The sequence below is a fragment of the Bacillus rossius genome, assembly GCF_032445375.1.
Source record: "Bacillus rossius redtenbacheri isolate Brsri chromosome 9 unlocalized genomic scaffold, Brsri_v3 Brsri_v3_scf9_2, whole genome shotgun sequence".
Taxonomy (NCBI): Eukaryota; Metazoa; Arthropoda; class Insecta; order Phasmatodea; family Bacillidae; genus Bacillus; species Bacillus rossius.
The window spans coordinates 20,707,974-20,725,501 of NW_026962013.1; the positions used below are offsets into that span (position 1 = coordinate 20,707,974).

Below are 17,528 nucleotides of genomic sequence, written 5' to 3' on the forward strand. Positions count from 1 at the left end.
AATTGGGAATATATGAATTATATTTACGTGCTTGTATTTTTTTTCTACACAAATATACAGTTTTATTCTGAGCTTTATGAAATTGTGCTAATTTGGCATTCAAGACCAAGATGAATGTTAACTGTCTACATAATATTTCGCTAATCCATATCCCCCTTGCGATATTTTGGTACGTGTACGTGTACGGTGTTGAAAATGAAAATTATTTTGCATAAACATGTAGGGTTGTGGAAGTTTACAGCTCGTTTGGTAAAACACGTTGGGATTTCTTAAAAATTATGTTTTAGATGTGTTTCTATGTGTTCCTTAAGCAAAAATTCTTAAGAATCAATTCATCTGTTAGTTTGCGAGTTTGGGGCAACCGTTTCTGTCAGGAGGAAAACTTCCTGAGTGTAGTGCGGTCTGCACATAACACCATTTCCTTGTGTGTGTGTGTGTGTGTGTGTGAGTGTGTGTGTGTGTGTGTATATATATATATATATATTTAAATTTTGCTAACGGCATGACTCTTATTTAGTTCGCTGTCTGATCGTGATGCCATAGAAATTTTTTTGGCCTGGCGACAGTAACGGTAAGTCACTGCACGACTCTTAAATAAATTTAAATAAAAAAATTACATAAATGTTAGCTTGTGTGGATTATCAAAAAATTTTCTAGATTAATACTCCTTTGTTAATGCATAAACACACAACCCCCCCCCCTCCCCCCAACCCTGTATCACTAATAAACTGTAATAAAATCAGGAAGATATAAGTACGGAAGGTGTTTTTTTTTTTATGTTAAACTAAAATAAGACAACGTAAGACGTGAACTTTTTTTCCGAGATGAGTCACCTGGTGTGCCGCAGAGCGGCGCGGTAACCGAGGGGAAGGGGAAACTGGGGTATCCTCGTGAACGACAGCGAACCTCCCTCCTGGCCGAACTCCTCGACAGGAATTACGACGTCGGGCTGCGCTAGTAACGTATCACCCGCTTCCCCCCCCCCCCCCATCTCCTCTCTCTTCATCCCGGAAGGTACCCGCCGCAAGCAGTCCCCGCCGCGTGTTTACAACGGCCGCCCGTACGCAAAGTTCGCTGACGTTACGACCGCGACCGCCTCCGCGGCGGTCCCCGGGGGCCGTCAAACTCGCTTCTGTGCAAAACGCGGTTATCTCGAACCCTCCTCTCTCCCATCCCCCCCCCCCCCTTCGTCGAGGAATTCCGCGGGCTGTTACGAGACCCTCCCAATGGGAGGCCCGAAGCCACGCGATAACGCCCGAATTAACCCCGTCTGCCCCAACCCCCCCCCCCCCTCCTCTTCTCCTTGACACGACAAGCCGGTCTGTTCTTCGGGCAAAGGAGTTAGGCGGTCTCCCAAGTGACGGAGGTCAACACAGACAATTACCGTCCAGCTAGTCCGTCCGGCTGGGAATAATTAAAAGAGAACTTGGATGACGGTGGTGTGCGGAAGGGAGGCTTGAATATACACTACAGCCCTCTTAACCACCATATCCATTCCCCCCCCCCCCCTCTCTCTCCACGAACTCGAGGCTAGTTTCTTATTCTTTCTGTAGCGGGTGCAGCTGCCTGTCACACCACGCACCACGCATCCACCGGCTGGCATTGGCTGCACTTTTTTGAACTGAAACTTCTTTTCCAGCAGACGGTGTTAAGTCGAGGCCATGACTCATTCAAGCTTAACTAAAAGTGGAACGCTTAGGAGTGCGGCGTTCAATGAGGATGAGGAGAGGGGGGAGAAAGGAGAATAACGACTCCTTGCAGAACTTTCGTCGCCATTTCTGTTACAATTGTAAAAGCCCAGTGTGAACCTGCACAGAAAAAAAAATCCTGAACTTCTCCCAAAATTTACTTCGGAAATTCCAGTTGCCGATAAATAGTTTGTAATGCTACAATGAAAGATATTGTAACTTTTTACAACATTTGGCTATGGTTATTTTTGAATATATGATTTTTTTTTAGAGATAACACTGAGTATTTCTTACGAAATTTGGCGCATTATTTTATATTTTAATTTATGTTACATTCAAGCATATATTTTTTAAACCATGGAAAATATAATCGAATATTCAATAATTGGACTTTATTTTGTTTGATTAAGCTTATTAATAAGTGCAGTTAATACTTAAAAGCTATTTAGGGAACGGGTTACAAGTAACTTTAACTATTGGAGGTACCGGGACAACACAAAAAATAAATGCTCGGGTAAGAACCCGAACCCATTATTACTGCGATTCTGCGAGCACTGTTTTTAGAGATACAGTTGTACGTTTCATGAATATTTCCGTTCCGTTTACCAATTTAAAAAAAAATCTAATGTGTAGATTGCGTAGAACTTTATTGTGGTGTTTAGTCGAAATTTCACTCGTCTGGTTCAAAATAACCACTCAAGAGACTCCTGGGTATAGAAGCCACCTGCGTAGAAATGATACTTCGGCATGATTGTTGCAGTCATCTTCGAGGGAGATCAACATGTGAAACCTGTTGTACTAGAAAAGTATTTGTAAAGGACCATTCAATTTTTCTTTGATTTGAAATCTAGGGTGGTATTCCAAGACGTACGGGTGGGGGCGCGGAAGACTGCCATATCGGAAGACTACTATAATGACAGTATTCCACCTGGCCTCTTCGAAAAAGGCGGAAAAGTACCATAACGGAAATCTGCCATAAGTTAAAAGGACGAGGCGGAATTCTACCATATTTCCTTATACACTCCTTGGAATGAGTACAGCTGTTTTGCTCTCGAAGTAGCGTATAGAATACTTCGCTAGGTAGCACTGTTAACCCCCTAATCTGTTTCTTAGGTTAACTTAAATGTCTACAAATAGGTTCTGACTTTTACTTTCTGTAGCTACAGTCAAAAATCAACTCAACAGATCGCGCACTAATAGAAACAAATGTTTCCAAAAATGGGTTATAGGAAGCAGCACTGTATACTTATAGCCGATATCTGTAAAAATAAAAATATGGTTATTTTCCTCCTGTTTTGACGGGGGAGGTGGAGCGACGGAAGACTGCCATACTGGAAGACTAACATACTGGAAGACTGCCATACTAGAAGACTGCCATACTGGAACACTGACATACTGGAAGATTACCATAATCGAAGAATTCCGTCTGGGGGCGACGGAAAACTACCATAAGTTAAAACGCGACCATGCAGTCCTAATACTCTAACGACATGAGTAATTTATGTCTATTATCTTAAAAATAATTTGAATAAATAAGCAGCATAAAAAGTCTTGTGATTCTAGTTAATGTTTTAACTCAAGGTCACTAGTTGAAATGAAATGCAATCTCTGGTAGGAATAAAATCCCTTGTAAGAAACGGTGGGTGGAACAGAAAAAAACCTTCCAGGTGGCTTCCAAATGGGGAGCCCGTTTCTTTTCTTGGGCTCCCCATGCGGTGGTCATTTCGGGGGTTTCTCCGGGGGAACGGAGTTTTGCAAAAATATTTTTTGTAGTTTTGTAGCTTTTTAGTAACTGTCGCATTATCATTCCAACATGTTATAAATAAATTTTAAAAAAAATTTGCATTTGCAAACAAATATTTTAATTAAGTGTGCATCAGTCAGTGACTTATATTATAGCCAGAAACCTTTGTTTTGTAGTATTTTCGCAGTTTTTGACGAATATATATATATATATATATATATATGTGTGTGTGTGTGTGTGTATATATATATAAAAGCGTGTGTTAAAGACGATATTCCTGATTGAAAACTATGTGGTTTTACAGAAATAATATTTTTAGGAATAAAATGCATAGGCACATGCATTTTATTCCTAAAAATATTATTTCTGTAAAACCACATAGTTTTCAATCAGGAATATCGTCTTAATGTGTGTGTGTGTGTGTGTGTGTGTGTGTACCAGTATAAATCCATATGTAAATAAAATATTCTATTTATTTCAACACGAGCAAAGCCTTTGATACTTTCCAACATAATCTTATGATTAAAAAATTGTCAATTTTAGGCCTTGTCAAGTAATGCGTGGTATATATGTTTTAATTATCTTCCAAATAAACGCTTTGCAGTCAAATTTGCAAATGCAATTTCATGGTATTAGGTGTTCCGCAAAGTAGTAGTTTATCTCAACTACTCTTTAAAATTTAATAAATGATATTCCAACTGTAATCAGAATTGATCAAGAAAAGATGCTGATGAAAAAATATATATAATTGGGAAATATGTTTGTGAAACTATTCAGCAAGATATTTCAGCTGTCCGGATCTGATTTTCAAGTTAACAAACGTCTCTGAAATACGATAGCATTTATTGTAAAACCTTTAGTCAAAAAAACTAATTTAATTAATCAGACATTAAACGTGGTGTCCTCTTTTAATACCTTCGAGTTATATTGGATATTAGGTCTTATTAATATTAAAACTTTCTCTGCATCAAAAGATTTTAAATAGAAAAGAATTGATAGTATGCAAAAAAAATTGGTTGTCTGTAAAGTCGGTTTACGGACGATAGTTTAACGTGACGTCATAACAAAACATTGATGAAATTATTGATCCAGAAGAAAAGGAAATATCATATTCGGCCTGAGACTGAGCCGTAATAGGTTTTTGCAACCAAACCATTTAGGCATTAAAAATATTATATTCTTTGAGGAATTTTTTTAAATTTTTCTATCTTTTGTATGATAAAATCTACCTCTGCATACTTTTATGAATAAAATTTAATCATTTTTTATTTAATTATCACTATTTTGTATGGATACAAAGGAGTGAAATGAAATGTACAATTTAATTAATAAATTTACTTTTATTTGCACCCATTAATTCAAATATATTTCTTACTTTTGAAATGTTGCATGCGCCGTATTTATTTTTACAAGTACAAAACAAATTTCGCAGCTGCCGGGACTCGAACCGATAACCTTTGAATTAGAAGTTCAATTCAATTCAAAAGTTTTTATTCACACATTATGCACTTTTCAGGTTTGGTATTTATAATGCGACATCCCAGCTCTCAGTGCTCTTTTGCCTAAAATTAATTCATATATGTACAGAAATTATTTAAATTAGACATGTTGTTAATAAAAGGAAAATTTAAAAAACTGCTGACCGCACGGCTACGAGGCCATACTTAAATAATAATAGTTTCAGATGTTCTATACATATTTATAAAAATTTTGTTCACGGTAGGAGAATAATATTATTACGATTTTATAACAAATACGCATCCCAAATACACCAAACTTATTTATAATGTGTTACAATAATTTTTAAAACATTGTGCAAAAGATCCCGGGTGTAATTTTAATTATTATGTGTAACTGTAAAACACCATTGTTGGTTCAAAACGTATTTGAATATTCAACATTACTTTTAAATAACCGTACCGATTGTGCTGAAAATCGGTGGACGATCGTTAAATTACATAATATTAATAATTCAAACTACGAAAATATGATTGAAAAGTCAAATTGATGGTTGTTCCAATCGAGTGGAAGAGAGATGCCACGCACGCGTACGATGAGCAAACAGGACACATCCGTAGTGGGACATCCGTAGTGGGACACTTTTTCGTGCGTGCAGCCGGCGTTCATCGATTTATTAGACGTCACGTCAAAAAAGTTCTTAAATTAATATTTAAATTTTTCAGGCATTCAAATTATTTTGAATATGCTACCTTCCTATTTAACCTATTTTCATTTTCTATTTATTAGACGATCGATCAGTGATGCACATTTTATTATAAACATTTTATTACCATTTTTGTTGGTTCAGACATAATGACTCGGTTTGGATTAAGAATTCCAACTTGCAATTACTTTTATACAATATACTATAAAATGAGTAAAAAATTATAACTCCTTTTAAATAAAACTTTTGTGATATACATATTTATTTTGTATACACCATTTTAGTTTCGGTTTAATTTTTTGTGAAAACCAAATTAATCAATTGGTTAACTGAACTTTATCTATCTGTGTGTTGTGTTCTTTCGTGTTTTGTCGCATTGATGTGTCAGTGTATATATTTTAAGTCATAATTTCAATTACTGAATTTCTTTTCTAACATAAATAATACAAAAATACTTCAATTTAAGCAGAGTTTATTTTTGAAAGACTGCAAGCCTGTGAAAAGCCCATCAACATTCGAAATGTACGAGCCCATGTCTCCCCTAGAGTGCCTGTGCTGCTTGCCCTGTGCCAACAAACTACACAACACAAAAATATTTCCCTTGCATTTCAGCATCTTAAAAACACATTTTGTAGACTTTAAATAATCCACAAATCAGTCACAGAAAACATTACATAAGAAAATCCTGGAATATTTGCGTTGGATTTGCACTTATTAAATAATGATCTACAATTACTTCAAATATTCCAGTGTGAAAAAATGTAAATTCTATGAAGCTAGTTACATTACAAGAAATTTTGCCAGAATGGAAAACTAGGTACCACATGTATTTTTTTTAATCGTCGTAATAAGAATACAGTGCTACCTCGTCCGCTATCTGGATATGATTTGTTAACCTAAGGAACAGCTATAGGGTTGACAGCGCTACCTACCGAGTATTCTATACACTACTTCGAGGACAATGCTGCTGTACTCATTCCATGGAGGGTGTAAGAAAATATGGCAGAATTCTGTCTCGTCCTTTGGAGTTATGGCAGATTTCCGTTATGGTACTTTTCCGCCTTTTTCGAAGAGGCCAGTCGGAATACTGTCATTATGATAGTCTTCCGGCGCGCCGTATGGGTGAGGTGGCGAATAAGCGCTGCCTTGTTGGGATACACCCGTAACCTAGCTCACAGACCGTATTCCAGAACGTGTCCAAACCGAATCCCAGTAAGGGAACAGATAGGCAACTAGAAACTGGTTCCAACGCATTCTAGCGAATGTTTGGCAACCATCGTTACAGTTGTTACGTCAAAAATCCTAGAAGTATCAGCACCGTTGCACAAATTATATGATATTATTTTAATTTTCTCAAGTACTTTTCAAGTTGCAACTATTTCTTTTTGTGACCATTTAAGTGTGCAGAATGTATTCCAGGATAGTTTCGCTGCCATAAAGTTTCATTTGGCACATCAATACGGTTGGTACGACCCCGATATTCACGTAATTGAATATATACGAGTTGATGGCGCCAGACGCGGATCCGCCATCTGGACGAAATCGACAAAAAAGTGAGCGCGGCGCTTACGCGGAATTTGGGAAACAGATCGACAACTTATAGTAGGCTACATTAAAATCCGTTTCATAAAAATAATGGACTGGCCGTGTCCTATTGTCGTGCATTAGGAATACGGTTAGGGTACAGGTGTGGCATATTCAACATATAAACCATTAATTTTGTGTCTTGGAATACCGGCCTTGGAGTTTATAAGTTCTCGCAACGTCGATCCACTAGTGGAAATTTTACCTAATGTAATCCGTATTCGTTAAGCATTTCGCTCCAATGAGCCGCAAATACCGTGCATGCATTCAAGCCGGATTACGCAGATCGAGTTGTACGTTTTGCAGGCTGATATGAGCTCTCTCGATATACAGATAACCTCCATCTCCTCCTCTTCCTCTCTCTCTCTATCCTCGAGGGAGGCGGAGGTTGTCGTAAAGTGGCGATGACTCGATGGAATGGCGGGTTACGTCACGTGATCGTGGGTGTCTCCGGCCGCCCACGTCTGCGCGATTTCCCGGCCACCACCACGTCCTTCTGCAAGCTGCAAGGACGCAAACATTGGTCTTTCACTCACGCCGCATCCACGTAGTCCCCCCGCAACCAGTGGTGGATACAGGAATTTTGGTTTCTCTGATGAGGTGGAGGGGGGAGGGGCTGAATTAAAAAAAATGTGTCTGTACTTATGTTCGTGTATTAGTAGTTATACTTCTTTTTGATTTAAGACACCGTATTATTATTAAATTTACCATAACAAAAGCTAAAAAAAAAAGTACTCAGTATTAAATATTAATATAAACATGTCTATAAAATAATATTATAGTATACGATAAATAAAATATTTTTGCTTATAGCACAATTGTATAATCCAGTAATCTGTCTTTTTAAAAAAAAATAATTTTCCACTGTCGAGTTTTGAACTACATTCTTGTAGCTTATTGTCTGCGCACTATAACCACTGCACTACGAAGCCTGACCAATGAGATAAAGGAGAAATTGTATTATAAATGCTGTAATACCATTATCCTTAGGTTTTTAAAACTTAATTACTCTTTACTATGACGATTTCAGTTTGTCAAATATACTCCAGGGTAGTTTCACTATTATAATGTTTCATTTGGCACACCAATACGTTTGGTATGTCCCCTAATTGTTATGAAAGTGACTTCATATGGGTTTTTGTTCATACACGAGGGTCCACCATCTTCCTGTGAAAATTTCGTTGCATGTTACACGCGCATTTTAAAAATTCACTCCATAACGCGCCTAAAGAAGTAGGTATAACTTAAAAATATAAAAATAAAATAAAATCTGTGTATCCAAAAGAACTATTGTCAGCAACAAGGGGTAGATAATGTTACATTATCAATCTCAACATAAGTTACGTCCTATACCAAAAATAACATTACGTCTTCACTGAAATATCGCAAATATTTTTATAACTTAACGTCACTGCCTACAACCATGAGCAGCCTAAAATCCAATTTTTTTTTCTTTCCATTTAGTATGTTAACTCTGGTAACCTTTAAAGTGAAAACCATTAAGTTATTGAAGTGTTTAATCAGACGTTTATTTGCCTGTAAGTTTGCGAGAGGTACCGACTATTTTACTTGCACACTGGCGCACTTCAATTTCAGTTCGAACAGCCCTCGTGATGTCACTTCCGGGGCAAATTACATACTTCAGGCGAATTCGGACACGGCCTTAACCTTGATCCTCGACCCTCTAATAACAACCACTTTCAAACGCGTCTGCCTGACACGCACTATTTGGGCATTCCCTCTTTTTTTTTTCTTTTGGCAGTGGCTAGCCAGGACAGCATTTACCTGCAAGGCACGTAATCTGCGATGCAACGTGTTACGTTGCTGTAGTGGACTTGAATTCGCTGCGAAATGCCGGAGCGTATTCTAGAGAGCGCTCCACAAGCCTGGTTGGATTTAAGTTAACGTCAGGCAGATGTCACAAGAGAAGGTTGTGTGTGGGGGGAGGGGGGGGATCTAGTTCCCTTACAAATGCTTTCCTACCCATCCCATTCCCCTTTTGACCTCTTCTCCACACTGCCATCTCCTTTTCTTTTTTTACGCATAATTTTCTTTTCCTTTGTATTCCCGATCCCATTTTTCAACAGAAAAGAAACCCGACCAGGCAGAATGATAGAACCCTAGCAAAAAAACATATGTACGTGCAAAAAATTTTCAACGTTAAAGAAATGTATGTACGTAATCCTTAGAAAAAAAAAATTAATGTCCTCGAATGTACGTATATTTAAACAGTTGTAATACTGTGTTTCAGTTTTACAATTTTTTGGTTTTGCTAAAAATAAAGTTAGCTCCAGAAGGATCAAATAAATCAAAATTCCTTAATATTTAAGGTATTTTATTTCATAGTAATATAACAAGCTGCTTTGTAAAACCGCGCAATTTTTTATGTGTAAACATACCGCATTTGTTAGGAGTAATTTCGTGAAAATGAAACGGAATTCGATGAACGGAAATGTGACACAAAGATGGCGGTTCCACGCGTTGCAACATAAACCCGTGTATAGTGACTTTCGTAAACATTAGGGTACATAAACGTATTGGTGTGCCAATTGAAACGTCTTGATAGTGAAACTACTCTGGAATATACATTATTTTATGAAGTAAAATAGTCATAGTAAAAGTTATAGCAAGTTTAAAATACCTAAGAAATCTGGCATTACAATAATTATAATACTAATTAGCCTTTCAAAATTCCAACAGTATTCGTAGCACAGCAGTAGTTCGCGCGCTTGTAACATCTAGGGGCGTGGTTTCAATTTCGTCACTGATTTTTTTTTACTTTTTAAAATAATATTATACTATAATAATAATGTTGACTCAGCTCAGTAAGGTTAAGTTTTGTTTGTAGGAAGTATTAACAGACTGATTTCAGTCGTTTAAGCAAAAACAAATATACGAACATATACTTAGTGTTATATTGTGCGTTTTAAAATGTTTCAAGTTAATATTTTAGTAATGCCACAGAAGTATAACTTCTAACGTGTGCGGAAACTTTATAGTATTAAATTATATAGGCCTATAGTGAATTTGAACAATATGGGCAGTATTTTAATAAAATTCCTTGTCGAAAATCAGGTCTAAAGCGGGGATTTCGTCGGAGCCATTTCTAATATTTTTAATTTCCCCGCTGTTTCGTGCTGCTAATTGATATCTGCGTTTGACGGTGGCAAGTAACGTTTACGATTCAGGCTGTGAATTCTAGCGGTTGGCGCAGAATGTATGTGTGTTATACGCATCCAGAAATTCTGGTACTAGAAAAGTGACATTTTTTTTATCAGTATATTTATCACGCTAGGCATTAATTTAAAGAAACCTACGTTCAATTACGTGTCCGAGTTGGGTTTAATAAGTGTATTTGCAGCATAAACAAAATGAGAACACATGCGTTTTGCTCTTTACAGTGGTTAAATGTTTACACATCACTGGCGAATACTGAAAATCTCGCTCACAAGCTTTTTTTTTTCCCCCTCCGTGTGTTCAGTAATAACTGTGTTTTTGTAATTATCACAAATTATTTTGGCATTGCAGTGTTTTAAATGTATCTTCCTTCCTCCCCTTACGTGGCCCTTTTTGGCGATTTTTTTTCTTTTAAAAGGAAGCAAACCCCTGCCCTGCGATTAAAATACGTTATTTTTATCATTTAAAACTGAAACTCGGAAATTAAAACTCCAGGAACTACCGGAGAGCGAAAAATTATTTCCTACTTAAACTCAGGAATTTCTCATTTAACTTTTTCTCTTCCGATGTTTACTCGAGTAATAATTTTCCCGTTCTATAGTCGGTCTCACGCTTAGATTACAATGTAGAGTAAATGGCGGACACTGTTGCCACATTGATACTTCCCGGCTTGTTAACATCAAAAGTCTTATTTTGTGTACCATCGTTAGTCATAATAAGTTTTAATATTTTTAATTATACTATTTCTTGAATTTTCTAGGACCATAAAATATTGTCTACTGACAGTATTATTACGGTTGAGGTTACTCTGAAATAAAAATAATTCAATGACAAACAACAATCGTTATTTCACAGGAGAAACTATTTGTAGCAGGCTGTCACTATTAACAACAAGGCATTCCATGGACGTATGTGTTATTCTCAACAAAAAATACAAAAAAAATTAAATAATGTAAAGAAATTGTTAACAAACACGGTTGAAACCAAAAATTACGTATTTAATTTATGTATCCTTAGAAATAAAAAAATAATATCAGACAATGCTGTTGATGAAATACAACAGGAAAAATATTTCCACGATTATTCTCATTCCAAATGTTACCCTACAAATTAAAATTTTGGATAAAATTAAAAAAAATTTCATTACATCACAAAGTTGTGTCTGAAATATTAGCGCTCTATGGCGTACATCTGGCAAAAGAGCACACCAAAACAAGGACAGCGCTAATTGCAGAATCGTTCATTGGAAAGAGAGAGTAAATTCCCATTTAAATGCACACTGCTATCTTAGGATGAGACGCGCTGTAGATGGACAAAATTGGAACTATAAAAAAAATTAAATTATATTAAAACCTGGGTTTAGGACTGGATTTAATATTCAAGTTTTGGTTATAATAATACATGATCGCCGGCAGCAACCATTCAAAATTAAATTCATTGAATTTCCTTTCTTGTCGAGAATTCGTCAATCGTAGGCTTGAAACTCATTCAAATCCAATCCCAGCAAAGATGAATATTTTATGGAATGGTCTTTTTCGTAGCCTTTTTAATATGGACCTACGCATAGATACTTACATAAGAGTTCCGAAGAAAAATATTATTCACGTTTCAGCCACTTGATTTTTTTTTATATATAGCTAAATGATAACATTTGCATTGTTATAATCCAACCACATTTCTTAAACTAAAAAAAAAAAAAAAAAAAGCTAAGAAGTTCACGCGTTAGACGAAAACTTAAAAAGATAAAAAAGCAATACGATAAAAATGTTGTACATAAAACTCATGCATACAAGGAGAATCGTATGAATACGCTTATATAATATTTTTAAAAAACTTAATTGTTTAAAAAAAGTAAATAATACACAAGGCCATAAACCAATATAAAAATCTGCATTTTTTTACGTATGTTGTTTGATTATGTTTCTGATCCCAGTTAAATGTTTTTGAGTAACATCAAAAATGATAACATTCAAACAAACTTACATATAATTGACCAAACATAACTTTCAACTGAAAATATAAATAAAATTTGCAGAAACAGTAGTTTTTGACAGAAGTATTCAACGTAGATAAACTTTATTTAGCCATCCACCATTCTTGAAATATAGCATGGAATTTTACTGTTACGCTTTTGAAATTTCAGAAAATAAATTGAGTCCTGCTATTCTGAAGGCGTTTTTCATCGTACAAGCTATCCAAGTGTAAACAATCGGTGCAAGTGTATATTTGTAATTTTTGTATTATTTTTTATATATTTTAAATGTTATTGTTAGAGCTTGGTTAAACCCTTTTTTTTTTTTTGCATTCTCGCGGTTTTTATGTTGTATTGCTATGATGTATACACATGATGTAAAATCATTTGCAAGTTTTTTTTATTATCTGCTATTAATTGTAAAAAGTCGGGAAAATATTCTTGTTTAAAATCTTTCCTGGATCTTAGAATTGTGGCGACACAATAGATGTCCATTTTGTGTTTTTACACAGTTGAGTAATGCTTGCACTGTGCGTCTATAGTCCCATTTTTGAAATATTTATCCATAAAGATTTCAAATTAGCGGGGGGGAAAAGCAATATGGTAGGTGAAGTTCAATCCTGATGTTTTAAATAAGAAGTTGACATTCCCTTCACCCACACCATGAAATTCCATTATTATAAATTTATAGCGATTATATTATGTTTGTGGCAAAAACACCTCTAGAACGAACATCATTTCTTTAAGCAAGAACCCCTCTTCCCCCTCCCCCCCCCCCCCCCTCCAACCACCCTTACCAATAACAAAACCAGAAAATATAACATCTTGGATAAATCCCTGCTTCCGGATTTATGAACCATACAAGAAACGTGAGAAAGCAAGAAACGTAAGACGCAAAAAGTTAAATAATGTCTTTTTTCGAATACCCGTTTATAAATTACATAAAACGCAAAATCTCAACTCAAGCATCGGCCTAATTACAACTTCTCGCTTTCGGCTTGCTTTTCCATCTTCGAGATATAGGTATTGAAAGTAAAGTGTTTCGATAACCTTTAAATATGTAGAAGTCAGGTGTATATAAGGCCGTGATTTTCTTTCTTTACCACACGCGTCGCGTTTTAAATGATTAAAACTACCGCACAGTGAAAGCAAATGATGCTCTTTAGAGAATTTTGCGTGTCCTTATCGTACTCGGGAAGATAAATTGATGCATGTTGTTATTTTGAATAATCTTCCCAGATTTGTAATTGCGCTGACATTTGCTACGTGAGGAATAAATATTCTAACATAAAGAAGTGCAAGAGACTTAAGTTAACGATTATGCAGGTGTAGTAGATGTCCAATAAAAGCAAGGAGCGAAAACCACTACAATTTAAAAAAAAATGTTTTGCAATTTATATATATGAACATACACACACACACGCATATATATATATATATATATATATATATATATATATATATATACAACACGAATATATACATATTTTTTTTAACGTAAAATTATATTGATGTCCCTAGCTTGATTTAAAATTATATAAATACTTAGTTTAGACTCCTCAGTTGCCGTGATCGCTGAAGTGTCATGTTCATTATTAGTTGCTGGTTCGATCCCCACCCCTGGGAAGACTCATTTTCATATGACCGGGTCAACACATACGTCACTCATGTTGTTTGGAGACCACTATAATCTGATATCTATGCAGTACCGTGAGACTTAAAACCCTGCATTTACAGGTATTTGTTAAATACATTTTTAATAACTTTCGTTTCCGGTAGAAGTGCGCAGTATAAAAAACATAGCTTTCATTCATTGATGAGTCGATATCTAAACATTGTTAGTTGTTATAAGTACGATAGCAACAAAGACTAACCAAGGTATGGTTGAGATGAACCAACCAACCAGAAAAGGATTTTTTTTGGGCATATGTCAAGTTAACAAATAACAATCCATCTACATTGTTGAAAACGGAAAGTGAAAAAAATTCAAGTGTCACCTACCATCCACGTTAGCGTAATGAAGCAACAACCTTGCGGTTCCAGGTTATGTTCTAGTATTTGCAGGCGTACGTCTTAAATATAACTAAAACATTTGTCAGCAATTATCTTGGTGGCGAATACTGCGAAATTAAATTGTGGTCCTCGCATTAGTGATATATATACACACATTTTCGACTGTTTGTTACTTAATTTAGAATCATTTCAAATAGAATTTGGTAAATGATAACATAAGTTATCAAATTTGTCTCATTTGTGCACAACATTCTGAGAAATGAAATGTTTTGGAGTTTGACATGACATTATCTACTCGTAATAATAAGATATCACAGAACTTTATGATTCTAAATACTAATATTAAGCATACATGTTTTTCTTACGTTTGTTCAAAAATATCAACTTACCCACAACGCAGGCCTTCCGTTTTTATTGATATAGCCCAGACGAAATTAATTACGGCAGTTCAATTAATTCACACACTCGTATTTAACAGTATGAAATTCTTAAGCTCGGTTTCAAAGTTTAGTTCAACAAAAGTAAAATTATTGAGTAAAATAATGATTTATAATGAAACGTTATGTACTTAAAATAATATATATTAAATTATATGTAATAAACACACCGCATGGTCACATGTTTTTGTCACTCGTCAAGTAATGGTTTATTTTATAATACGTTCATACTCCGAGATAAAAAAAAAAACACGATTTCGATATCATGGGGGGAAAAAGACTTAATGGGATGTGTAGGTGCGGCACTTTGACTCACGCGCACTTCAGCTTACGCGCGCCGCTTTTTCATGCGAGCGACAGGTGACACACGTAGAGAAACTGACGGCCTCCCACGCGCAGAAGCCACGCTTGCCTGCTCGACTAGGAGCGCTCCTTGCGTCAAGAAGCGGAATTAGCACTCCACACCCGCCTGACGGTTAGCAACCCGCTACTTCTTTCGCACAAACAGTAGGATGCGCCAGTGATCTCTACTGCACGCTCGAGCCATCTACCAACGTACTGAGAAACTTAGAGTATCGACAAAATCTTGCCAACCTTCTACCAACAACAAAAGCACATGCCCAACAATATAAAATACATAAAAAATACAAAAATATGAACAGCTTATGTAAAATATCAAATGTCCATTTTTATTTAATAGTTTATTAGTATGTGATTTTATATTTAAATATTAGTGTACTTGGATGCAGAACACAAGTGTTTTATATACTTTTTAAATGAAATATTGATTATTATTTTTATATAAACAAAGCTCTTTGAGGAATAAATTTAAAAAAGAAACTTATTTTTCCATTCTTCTTATTATGTATATAAGCAATATATTAAACATGTATATTTTTATAACATTCTTCAATTATTTTTTTTTCCTTTTATCTATCATTTTACATTTAGAGATTATTGTCCATCTTTACTCAGTACTAATGTGAGCCGGTCTCCTGTAGAGGGTGGAGATGTGGTGGATGTCTCTCGGTAGCATCGTGGTTAGATATTGTTGTCCGGCGCCATCTCTCAAAGTAAGAGCACTCTCCACGGGGAAATGAGTCATAGACCATTTGGCTCGTGTGGCTAACCGATAGACTTTACCCCCATTGGAGTAACTACCTTATGCTATGCAGCCTAGCCTGAACCCTGATTAACCCATGTATTGCAGTCCAGGCTAGACACTCTGGGGATACTCACTAGGACAGGATAATAAACGGGAGGTAAACATAACTCACCCGTCAATTAGTAGTCACATCCGGTTTTAATTCAGTACCCACTTACAAGTACAGCTGCTCAGTGTTCCATGCTCTCTGGATAAAACTGTAACTTGCACTTGCTCCTAGTCCGAAAATTTGAGACCGGGACGTGTCCATGTCAGTGCAAGGCGATAAACAAAGGAGTGGGAGGTTAGGTCCCTTGCTCAAAAAGCACATGGTGAAATGCAGGCGGAGCTCCAGAAATAAGAAATGAGGTTCAAACAATATTTTAAGAACTGTGGAATTTACAATCTGTTAAGGCAAGTCAATGATGGGAGCTCCGTGAGACTAGGTCTGACCCTGCTGTGGATTGGAGCAAGGGTTACAAGTACACAGTTTCAGCTCTGTGGGTGAAATTCACATCAAAAATATCATTACTTAAATCTCAGATGCTGCCAATCTCTATCTGGGTGGCTGTAAAAGAACATACATATTGTACAGGATTATATATGCAGCATATCGTGCTGCTTTAAGTTTTAATGCTAAATCTTTAAAACACAACACTGCAACTGCTGGCCATAACATCAAAGGATGTGCTCCAAAAGTGGCTTACTGCCCAGAATAGTACCAAATCGGTTTAATAAAATAGAAGGAAGTAGGAATATTTGTATATTTGATTATTTACATTATTTTCATTAAATCAATGTATTTTATAGCATGAGTTGCCAATATAACTATGCAAAATTTTATGTAAAAAATAAAGTACTAGTTGTGATAAACTAAATCAACTTTAAACTTTATAAAAATATATAATTATATGATATCCCATAACATGACTACTACCCCAAATTTAACTATGTTTAAACAACTATATAGTCGATCAAGCCTTTCTTAATTAAAAACCAATTCAATTTTACTGTGTAGTTGAAAGTAAATTTCCAAAGTTTTGACGCCGACCGCCAATGCTCCTCTATGTCGCATAGACCGCTATGCCTCATCAACGTCTCCTAGAAGCGTGTGCACCGAACGCGCCCGTGCGCGCAGCTAAGTGTAGTGCGTGCGTCGAGGCGATCGCCGTGCAACGAGTGCTGCGCCGGCGGAAGGATCCGGCCGGGTGTGGCATATCCTTCCGCCGCCCTACAACAAATTGTTATAATTATGTTTTTTCACAGGATTTTATTAAACATTATTTTTCATTAATTAATAATTCAGTCTTTGCAAAACCATGTTTCACCGTGCAATTTGTCCCGAACCTGGCCGGTTCAGTTTCCCGCGAAATTCACACGTTTCCGCGAGAGGGCTGGCGGGGGAGGGGGGTCGTGCGCGGCGACACCTGCAGTGTCCTTCCGGGAGCTCGAGAGGCCGGCAGCCTGCGCGCAACGCGGAACCTTCAACCTTTGCATTCACCGACATGTAGTTTTTTCCATAGTGTAATTTCTTTTCAACCTTTTGTACAGTTCCGCGGTCGGGCTAAATTTACCATGAGGTACTTAACTTAATTCAATCAGTGC

General features: G+C 36.3%; 1 long non-coding RNA gene across 1 annotated transcript in view; it reads right to left on the minus strand.

The window, feature by feature from the left end:
- The window catches only part of LOC134543348 (uncharacterized), a 272,081-nt gene extending 256,914 nt beyond the window's left edge, over positions 1-15,167 (minus strand). The window contains exon 1 of the long non-coding RNA XR_010076921.1: positions 14,732-15,167. This is a non-coding gene — a long non-coding RNA (uncharacterized LOC134543348). The remainder of the gene's footprint in view (positions 1-14,731) is intronic.
- Between the last annotated feature and the right edge of the window lie 2,361 nt (positions 15,168-17,528).